Raw genomic sequence first — 11,410 nt, 5'->3', positions numbered from 1 at the left:
TGTAAAATGGTAAAGCAACTATTGGAGGAGAGCTTTTCCAAGAACAACTAGAGTACTAGAGTTCAGAGTGGTACCAAAGATGTGGTACTACTATAATTTAAATCATTTAACTCAAGTCTGCCACTGATCCTTTCTGTCTAACAATGTAAGAGTTTATAAAGAACTGATTTGTCTCCAGATGTACCAAAGTAAAGGATCATGAACAACACGATCCAGCTGGTCATGTGTCCCCAGAAGCGCTGGTATTGGCAGTGTGGCAATGAGGATGCACAGCCAAAACTGTGGAGTCACGCTGTGACTGTGCTTTCAATGGCAGCCCACACTTAAGAGTAGAGATACTGGAATGGTACGAGACTGTAGTGTCTGTCACCACATCAAGATCACCTTGGCTGTCTGAGGTGACATCACATCAACTCCCACCAATCTGTCAGAGGGCTCTAAAGTACAGCTGAGGGATCTTACCATCTGCTTCATATGAAACGAGCCTTGTACACATTGGCATTTCATATGAGATTTCTGGGGAAAAGGCAAACTGAAAGTCTAAGGTAGTTTCCAAAATTCTCAGTGTTTGATGTTTGACAAAACAAACAAACAAACAAACAAAACCATGTTGCACAGAAACAAGCAAAAACAAGTAAAGGTTTTATATCTGTTGAATATGCTCAAACACATGAATTTTAGTTTACTTTGGAGCCTTCCTAAAATGTTTTGGATGATTAAATTGCTATCCAAGTCATACAACTGTTGGGAAGAATAGAGGTTTATTTATTAGCATATACGTAAGCATTAAGTTATAGTTACATTTTCTTCCCTGTACTTAAATTATTTTTTTCCAGTGTACATTAGTTTTTGTATCTAATTACAGCTGTGCTTGTTTTGATACAGACTGCATATTGCAGAATTTCCCAAATTTTAATAGCATTCTTTTAACTTAAATAATAAATGATGTTTTGTTTTGTTTTGTTTTTAAGAAGAAAGTATTTTTAGTAGACTTTGATACAGCAGTTTCTGTATGACTTCTGGGTCTTGTTTTCATTTTTGCTGTCTTTATTTTCTTTCCCTATACATTTATCTCTTCATTGGTTTAACAATGCACTATTCACTTCTGCTAGCTGATTTAATGCTGTGGTTATAATCTCTATGGAGTCCTCAGTTAATTGTGTTCATAATGGTGTGCAAACATTTTCTCCTGTTGTGATGTTGCCAGGAAGGCTCGTTCCAAGTTTGACTATGATTGTCCACCTGAGGACAAATTAACATTTTTTTTTTACATACAGTTTTTATTACTGCAGTCCATACCTATCTGGAGGTGATATTTCAAGCACTAAACATTTCCACCAGGTGAAGAATGATAACCTTTTTACTGAACAATAGTAAAACTTAATTTTCTTGCAGTAGAGCTCCAATGCCTGAAGGTCTCTGTCCTGACACCCTTTAAAGCTTAAGCTTAGATTATTTTTTTCCCCAATCAGTATGCTCTTCAAAAATAACCGTATTTTCAAGAGTACTTACAGTATTAGAGAACTATTCCATCAGCAAGATAAACTTCCATCCATATAGAATAAGAATGAATATAAACTATTTCCTCTGGAGATATGTGAAAACTTAATTTCTTCTATTCTGTTTGCTTCCTGTAATCTCCATTCCCATACACCCTTAGGTAGCTAAACAAAGAAATCACACCACTCCTACAGCCAGATTTGTTTATAATTTCAAGGATATAGGTGTGAAAGGTGTTTATACCAAAATGGACTGTGATTTATGAGCATGACATTGTAGCCTTTTTGTAAGTCTCAGAATATATGATCAACCAGCACACTATGTGCAAATCAAATAAGAAGGTATTCCTTTACAATTGCTAGACCTTGTGTATAGTCTGCTATTAAAAAATCTTGCTATAGGAACTCCACACTCTTTTGGCATTATAGCAAGTGTGTCTTTATTACAGTATGAAGGACATCTCTCATTTTATGTACTTCAGTAAGTCTTCATAGCACTGTGAATATATCTCTTCATTTGTTTATGCTCATAGGTACACGCTAGGTAAACAACTATTTTAGAACTAAATTATGACATAGATGATAGCCAAGTTTGAGGCAGTAGGGGGTTCCCAGCCACTGATGCTATCCTAAAAGATGCAGATGCTATCCTAAAAGTTGCAGACAAATAATTCTTGTTGTGTTTTGGTATGCTTTGACAGTAAGAAGCAAATGTCTGGTGAAATAAACTAAACAAAGCACAATTGGTGGGAATTCCCATATTTCTTCCTGTTCTGTTAAGCGCAGAGATAAATTATTAGAGAGTTGATTCTGAATATGGTTTGCTGGTATCTTTGTCCATTTCTAGCTCATATTCGCATCTGGTAAATCTGTAGACAGACACTAGACATGGCATCTACATGTACCTTTACAGTATAAGGGGCAATATGATGGTCAAATTGTTTTATGGTCTCAGTGATTTTGAAATTACGAAATTCTTCACATGGTTCATCTTTTAATATATTTACCCTAATAATAGCAACTAACTAACATGTAAATACCACTGCAAAATCATTGTGCAAAATGATTTGTGATCCAGTCACCTTTCTTGCCACCTTGTGTTCTGCCTCCATGGTGTGTTTGAATGCATTCCAGAAGTGCATTAAACAGTACGACTGGTATCTCTGTGGTTCTTGGTTTTTTTTTTTTTTTTTTTTCCTTTTCTCTCTAAAGGGAAATACTATTTTAATTATTTAAAACTTATGTTTTCTTTATTGATTATTGATGACAAGGTCAAAGAAATTTGTCTTGCGCATAGAGTGCACAAGAAAGAGATTTTTAACAATCATCTTAGATGAGGCTCAAAGTGATTCCTAGGTCAAAGAAAACAAGAAAAACTTTGTAAAGAGCTGGGCAGCTCCATTAGGCCTTTGGAATAGTTTTATAAATAACAATCTCCATTTTAAATGTATCAAGGGACAGCTTCTGTCTGGGTGCCTTCTCCCCAGACCATTATAAGCTTGGCCATAAACATTAAGATTCTTAAATCTGAGTGGATTCTGGGGGAAAACGGTACAGAAAATGGAGGCAGGGCATGATCCACTCCAGTAGGGAGAGTGGCTAGAGATGTACTAATTATTTATAGCAAGGCACATTACATTGCTCTAGCCCAGATTGAAGGTAACAAAGCAATAACTGAAACCATTTTGTCTTCATTCAATAGGAATGAAGCCTTCTTACCACCAAGAAGCTCCGCTTCTCACTTAAATAGCATGTACATTAAAACATCTTTGTGGAAATAAACATCTTTTTATAATGGAAAACAACAACAACACAACTCCAAGACAAACATCAACAGCTCTTTCTGTTCATGTAAAACCTTCCTCCATGTCTCAAACCAGAAAAATTGTTCCAATATCCATTTATTGTTGAAGAGGCTGGGTACATGCAATGCCTTTCAGTAGCCTCTCCTTCTTTCATGTTTTCATGTTGATTAGGGCTGCTCTACCTTCCACTCCATTGGATTTGGTAACTTTTTCCTGATGAGAAAGAAAATGTTCCTGGGACTGTTTTGGTCCCATGTGGCTATTCATACTGATAACCCAGCACTTTTTGACTGGAAAAGGATCCCTTTCAGAAAGCTAGTGAGTGTTAGCAAAGGGCCACCAAACACAATGCTATCCAGATTTAGAATAGGCTTTATCTGCCGAGACTGGTAAAACAAACAAGGCAGATACAGTGATTAGGTGAAAACGCATAACACAAAAATTAGAGATTTTTCTTTTATTTTTCCTATTATTATATGGATGATATCATGACCCTACTGAAATCAACAAGAATTCTCTCACTGACTCTGCTACAGTCAGGACTTTACTAGTAGAGAGCACGTGAGCTGTTTATAATGGCAGGTCTCTTGGAAGCATATGATCAAGGATGATATATGATGCTATACTAGCATGGATCCATTCATTTTCCTGGTAAACTCCGAAAGGAGATGCTGGGCAACATTCTTTTCATACCTATTTCCACTTTCTTCTAGTATTTGCCTGAGGTGAGTGCACTGAGATGTTGTGAAATACAGTCATTTGAAACACCAGCACTATGCTGATCACGTGCAATCACTTATCTTGTTTTCCATCGCCACAGAGATGCCAGTTCCTCTCCTGATGAGGTGCAGTTAGTACAAACTAATGCTAGATAAAGTAAAAGCAGCTCTGGCCAAGGCATTGTTTGCAGTCTGTGTTGAAGACACAAAGTCCTTAAGTCACTTCCTCCCTTAATTAAGAAGAGTCCCAAAGTCTTTGTGTCCTGCTAAGACTGTTTATGTTGTAGCCTGGGGGCATTAATATTTGAAAATTTCAGTCTTTTGTTGTATATTTTCTCTGACATTTTACCTATCCTTTCTGAGATACTATATTGCTGTCTGATTCTCTGTGGCTTAAATGGCTGTGGACATATCAGAACTAATTTTTCATTCACTTTACTGGCTCCTATTATACCTCTCATTCCTATTTTAAGGTCTTACATGAATTTCCAAAGAAATAACAAAATAGTTCAAAATGCTGCTAGATAAATCTGCTTTCTGATGTAGACATCATGAGGACAGCAAAGGCCCTCTGTCAAAACTGAGGTGGAAGAATGGGGGTACCTGGGACAGAGGATTCTTCTTACTTTTGGGGAGTAAGAAGACCTTACTCCCACTCCCACTTACTCCACCTGTGAGAGAGGAATTCAGTCAGACAGGCCTTTCTCCCAGATTCCTCACAAGTGAGTTTCTATCTCTAAGCTACTAATAAAAAATAGTAAGAAAATGACCTTTGTGTGGAGGTTCTCAAAAGGGATCCATGAAGCCAATTCAGGTTTTTATTGCTACTTATTTGTAGAAATTTTATTGCTCCTTATTTGTGAGATGTGACAATAAAACTGTACTGTTGATTCTTACTCTGTGGTGCATACTGTTTCAATAGACAGAAACACAGAGAAAGGGTAGGAAAAATGCCTGCAATGAAACCTGTAGTAGCAGCATCGTTCACATCTAGCGTTTAAGCCTGCTCTGTTAGTGCAGAAGCAGAATAAAACCCTCACGTACACACACAAACCAGGTGTATGCTATGGTTCAGCATACGCTGACAGTCTCCAGAAGTTCATTTTAGCTCCAAACGATTCTACAGTGAACACACTGCTGCTCTTATAAATGAAAAGAAATTCACTAAACAAACAAAGGACAGTTTGACTGCACTGTACATTCTTGCTTGTTCTCTTGGGCACTTACTCAAAGTGTCTGTCCATTTTCAATGGATTCTCAGCTGTTAAATAAATTATTACATTTATCATTGTAATTTTTTTTTTTTGGCATAACTGTGTTTTTTTTTTCACAGTGCATTAGTGCGAGCCCAAAATAGCAGCCATTTGTCACAGGATATTCTTTGGCCCTTGAAAGAAGGTCTATTTGCATAATAGATACTGCATATTCCTGTATATGATGAGGAGTTTTAAGGACAGGTCACAAAGCTTGGTCTTCTCATTGCTTGTCCAGAGTTAAATATCTGATAGCTATGAAACCTCTCCTTAGGCGTAGCAATGTATATATGATTATTTTCTTACCTTCAGACTATAATTAGCTCTCTTACATTTAATGTTGGCTTATTTGATTATTTTCAGTGAAATTATAGTTAGGATTCACTATGTGCTACCATTTGGACGATCACTAAAGTCATTAGCATATGTAATTCAGTTGTATAGCTGAGGTTTGATGCATTGCTTGGACAAGTCATGCTTTGCACAAGACACCTGTATCTGTCTGCTTCATCAGGGACAGATTTGCTCCTAAGTTATACTGGTGCAGCGTCAGGTTGCTATAACCTCCGTTGGAACACCCAGACCCAACAGCCAGTGCTTCATTAGTGCTCTCTGCCCTGCTCTGTTTCTGTTTCCTCGCTCCAGTCAGGTGTACATGACAGCATGTTTTAATAGAAATGGGATCAAGACATGGGGAATTTATATGAAGGGACAGGAAAGCCTTCAAACTTTTTTTTTTTTTTTTTTTTTTTTAACAGACACGATGAATTGTTATACTGTTTGTATATGAAATACAGTTGCTAATTGCACGTTGAAAGTATATCATGAGATGCAGTAGTTGATGTCTTCATAAAATGCTATCAGGTTGGTTAAGCATGACTTCCCCTTGGTTAAGCCACGTTGATTGACCCTAATCACCCTCTTATCCTTGATATGCCTAGAGACAACGCCAAGGATAAATTGTTCCATCACCTTTCCAGGGATGGAGGTGAAGCTGACTGGTCTATAGTTACCCAGGTCCTTCTTGCCCTTTCTGAAGACTGGAGAGGCATTTGCTTTCCTCAAGTCCTCAGGCACTTTTCCCTTTCCCCACGACTTCCCAAAGATGATGGAGAGTGGCCTATCAATGACTTCCACCATGTCCCTCAGCACCCACGGGTGTATCCCATCAGGACCCATGGATTTATGGATGTCCAGATTGCTTAATTGGTCCTTAACCCAGTCTTCATCAACCAAGGCAAACTTCACCTTTATCCTGATATCCTCTGGGGCCGCAGGAGTATAGGGCTCCTCAGGACAGCTTCCGGCAGTACAGACAGAGACAAAGAAGGCATTCAGTAGCTCCACCTTCTCATTATCTTCTGTTACCAGGGCACCCACCTCATTCATTAGTGGGCCTACATTGCCGCTAGTGTTAGTTTTATCTGCAATGTATTTGAAGAAGCCCTTTCTGTTGTCCCTGACCTCTCTTGCAAGGTTTAATACTAAGGAGGCCTTAGCTTTCCTAGTGTCCTCCTTCCATCCTCTGACAACAGCCTTTTATTCCTCCCAAGTGGCCAGCCCCTCCTTCCATGAGCTGTAGACTCTCCTCTTCCACTTGAGTTTGTGCAGCAGTTCCCTGTTTAACCATGCAGGTCTCCTGGCCCCCTTTCTCGACTTCCTACCTGTTGGGATGCTCTGATCTTGAGCTTGGAAGAAGCAGTCCTTGAATGCTAACCAACTATCCTGGGCCTCTTTTCCTTCAAGTACCCTGTCCCATGGGATTTCCCCTAGCAATTGCTTTAAAAAGGCCAAAGTTGGCACTACTGAAGTCCAGGGTTGCGATTCTGCTTGGTATTCTGTTCCTGCCACATGAGATCCTGAACTCCACAATCTCATGGTCGCTGCAACCAAGGCTGCTCTCAACCTTCACTGCTTCAAGCAGCTCTTCCTTGTTAGTGAGGACAAGATGAGGACAAGATCCAGCAGCACTCCTCTCCTAGTTGGCACATCCACCATTTGCACCAGGAAGTTATCACCAGTGCACTGGAGGAACCTCTTGGGCTGTGGATGTCTGGCTGAGCAGGCCTTCCAGCAAATGTCAGGGAAGTTGAAATCCACCACAATAACCAGGGCCTGTGTTTGTGAGGCTGCTATCAGCTGCCTGTAGAAGGCCTCATCATCTTCCTCATCCTGATCTGGTGGCCTGTAATAGACACCCACAACAGTATCCCCCATGCCAGCTTGTCCCTTAATTCTCACCCACAGACTCTCAACTCACTCCTCATCCACCCCTAGACGGTACTCAACACGCTGTAAAGAGCAATGCCACCACCTCGCCTTGCTGGCTTGTCTTTTCTGAGGACATACCCATCCATGACCACATTCCAGCCACGTGAGCTGTCCCACCATGTCTCTGTAATTGATGAGGGTCAACTCTGCATATTGGGCCCTCTGTTCCTCTCAGAAGGGAATCTCCTACTACATTTACCCTTCTTTCTTTCTTATCGGAGGCAGTCTTGGGGCGTGGTGTTGACTGCCTCGTCCTGTGTGACCTCATAGGTGGGCTTTCCACCACACCCTTGCCTACCTCTCCTTCAAGACCCAGGGCCTCAAACTTACGGAGGGGCACCTGGAGAAGCAAAGTAGGTAGGCAGGGAGTTGCCCATGATGCCAAACTGGGACTTTCTTTGTCTTTTTGGTCCCCCCCCTCTGCCCCACAGCACCAGGGCAGGGGATCCACCACCCTCAGGGGGGCATCCCCCGGTGCCCTTCCCTCTGGCATGCCAGGCAATCTCCTGCTCACATGCCCTGATGCTCCTTAGCCTGTCCACCTCCTCCTTGAGCTCAGCCACCATGGAAAGCAGCCCTTCCACCTGAGAACAGGCGGTCTCCCCACTGACCTCCCCTGGCAGCATCAGGCTCAGGCTCTCAGCCAGAGGCCTGAACAGCCACATCTCTCCATCTATGTCACCACAGTCATTTTGGCATGAGCTCTCTGCCGAGTGGACTCCATGGTAGGTTTCTTGTCTTGCAGACTCAGGTGAGCTGATCTCCTGAGTGAGTCGGTGCAGAGCTCCCGCTCCCTGCCACACAATCACATAAACACTTTGAGGAGTCTTGGTGCACCTGTAGGTGCTACTGACCTAACCAAACAAATGGGATGTCTCCTGAATTGACATCACAACAGCTTTTCAAAGAGTGTGTTCTGCCAGCTCTTTTTCTTGGTGGCTGTTCTTGCAGAAGAAGAGGTGCTAGTTAGGCCAAACTTGCTAAATCTGGTGAATATTCTGACTCACGCGGTGGGGGCGGGGGAACAGCCGGCACCACTGTCAAGCCTTTGGTTATTCCAGTTCTTCTCCCTTCCAGTCCTTTCTCTAATTAAGTCCTGAACTTGCCTTTCTCATATTTTTGCCCATGCTTGGCTGTCAGCCTGATGAGTCTGTAATTAAGTAGGTCATCCTATTTACCGTTTAAATATTGTTACATTAGCTTTCTTCTATTTCTTTGAAAACTCCTTAGCATTTCAGAAGTTGCTAGGAATCAATTTTAATGATTAACATTGCTGCCTATCACTACTTTCATTTATTTTTCTAATAACCCTTTGACTGTAATAACTCTGTCATTAAGAAAAAAAGGTTTAATTTAAATTGCTGCTCTTTTATATCCTTTTATATTATTGATTTAGTAGAAAGTATTTCAATGTTATATAATATGGAAACACAGCTTATGATTACCAAATATGCAATAGAAATATTTATTGAATAATTCTATTTTTCTACAATCTTTTAGGCAATTCTTTTTCTTTTTCTGTTCTTTTTTTTATATCTAGTAATAAAGCACTAATAGTATTTGAAGTGTCACTGTCTCTAACTTAACATTCTTTCAATGGGATGTATATTTTTGTCTTTTATTCTGAGTTCTTAAACCATTTAACTCCTTAGTTGTAAATTAACTGTTGTTTTGTATTTTAACTTCTATTTTAATCTCATCTCCTCTCCTCCCCTCCCCTCCAGTAAGCAGAAGCTGGGGATGCAGATAATGCACAGTGGTATAGCTGAGACTGGTTGCCATAACCACATCTGTGAAATTTCAAAGGGCGAAATCTTTTATTCCAAGCATGTTTTTCTGCAGGTGCACTGGGTCTGGCTGGGATGGAGTTAACTCTCCATCCCAGTGGAGTGTTTTGGTTTTGTGACTAAAACAGTGTTGATAACACACTGGTGTTTTGGCTGCTGCTGAGCAGTGTTCACAGGGTGTCAAGGCTATGTCTCTTTCCCACTCTGCCCCCACTCCTACCCCAGCAAGGAGTTTCGGGGTGGGCAAGATGATGGGAGGGGACACAGGCAGGACAGCTGACCCAAACAGACCAAAGGGATGCCCCATACCCTATAACATCATGCTCAGCAATAAAGCCTGCGCTGGGAGGACAGGGGTTCTCTTCTAAGGGGGCTGTTGTGGAGGGGCTGCATGGGCATCAGGCTATTTGTGGGATGTGGTGAGTGATTGCTTTTGCATCTCCATTTATTTTCCCCTTTGCTTACCAAATTTATCTTGATCCATGAATTTTCTTGCTTTTGCTCTTCCTATTCTCTCCTCTATCCCTTGAGGGAGGAGGTGGGGTGAGCGAGCCAGCAGCTGTGTGGGTGCTGAGCTGCTGGCAGGGGCCAACCCACAACAGCAGGATGGAAGAAAAATACATTAGGAGCACAGTCCCTGACTAATGGGGTTTTGAGATTTGAGGGAATGAAGCACTTTTTCCAAGCAGCAAGTGCGGGAGGAGGCATTTGTGCAGCCACAGATGAAAGGAGTGGGAAGACAGGCTGAGAGAGCTTGGGCTGATTAACCTTGAGAAGGGGAGGCTAAATTGGGGGGCCGGGACACCTTAGTGAAGGGTCTAAAAACCTGGTAGGAGGAGTAAAAAGATGAAGCCAGACTCCTCTCAGTGCTCTGCAAAGGCAGTGGACTCAAACAGAAACACGGGATGTTTCATTTAACGTATGAAAACAACTTTTTCCCATGAGGGTGGTCAAACATTGGAGCAATTTGCCCAGAGAGGTGGTGGAGGCTCCAACCTGGTTAATGCTCAAAACCCCACAGGACACAACCTGTGAAAACTTAGTTTGACCCTGCTCTGAACAGAGGGCCGGACTAGTGGATGGATCTCTGGACGTACCTTCCAACCTCAGCTCTGCTGTGATCCTATGAAATTTTGTGGGTGGTCAGCGACCCCAGTTTTGCTGGTCTGGTAACTAAGCACATTTTCTTTATAGATGACATGGGATACCAGAGAGCTTTCTCAGAAGAAACTGTAATATTTTTCCATCTGCTGAGTTACCCTATAATCCTGGATACACAAGGAGAAACTATAGACTGTTTTATAACAAATTTCATATTTTATTTTTATTTTTTTCTCTATCAGAATAATTACACCAATCTTTTTAGTTTGGTTGTGCAGCCTTTTCCCTGACAAAGCTATCACTTTTGTTTTTGTGTAAAAAAAAAGCAAAGAAACCTGTCTGTTATTACAGTGACGTTATTTTGGAACGTAGAGCAGCTCAGTGCCCGTTCCTGTGCCAGACGGGGCTGTCTGAGGCAGCAGTCTGGGGAAAGAACTTTGCAGTTGCAGGTTTATGTGCTGTAGGCTGATTCCTCTTATTGGAGGGTAAAAATGACTTTACAAAAATTGAGACTGCAGTAAAATATTTGTATGGTTGTTCAGTGGTTGCAGCTCTCTGCTGGAAATGGTGTAAATAGATAGCCTTTGAACAGGGGCTGTTTTATAGTAGGAGAGCTCGTAATGTAGTGTCATTCACAAATATAGAAACCAGCATTTCAGGATGCCTCGTTGTCCTCATTCAACCTGCTTTTTAGGTTCAGCTACCTGCTTTTACTGCTGGCCTCCCAGTTACTGACACTTTCTTGGACAGAGCTGGTTTACATTCTTCATCTGTTGACAGTTCCTGGCTGTTAGTCACCGGGCCTGATTAGTCTTGTCTTCTTAGATCATGTTAATTGCTGCTATTTCTGTGACGAGGTGGCCGAGTGGTTAAGGCGATGGACTGCTAATCCATTGTGCTCTGCACGCGTGGGTTCGAATCCCACCCTCGTCGAGAAATGACTTTAGTGTTCAAGGCCAGGCTGGAGGGGGCCTT

Source organism: Aythya marila (genome assembly GCF_965140915.1).
Source record: "Aythya marila genome assembly, chromosome: 1".
In the NCBI taxonomy this organism is placed as follows: Eukaryota; Metazoa; Chordata; class Aves; order Anseriformes; family Anatidae; genus Aythya; species Aythya marila.
This window is presented reverse-complemented; position numbering follows the sequence as displayed.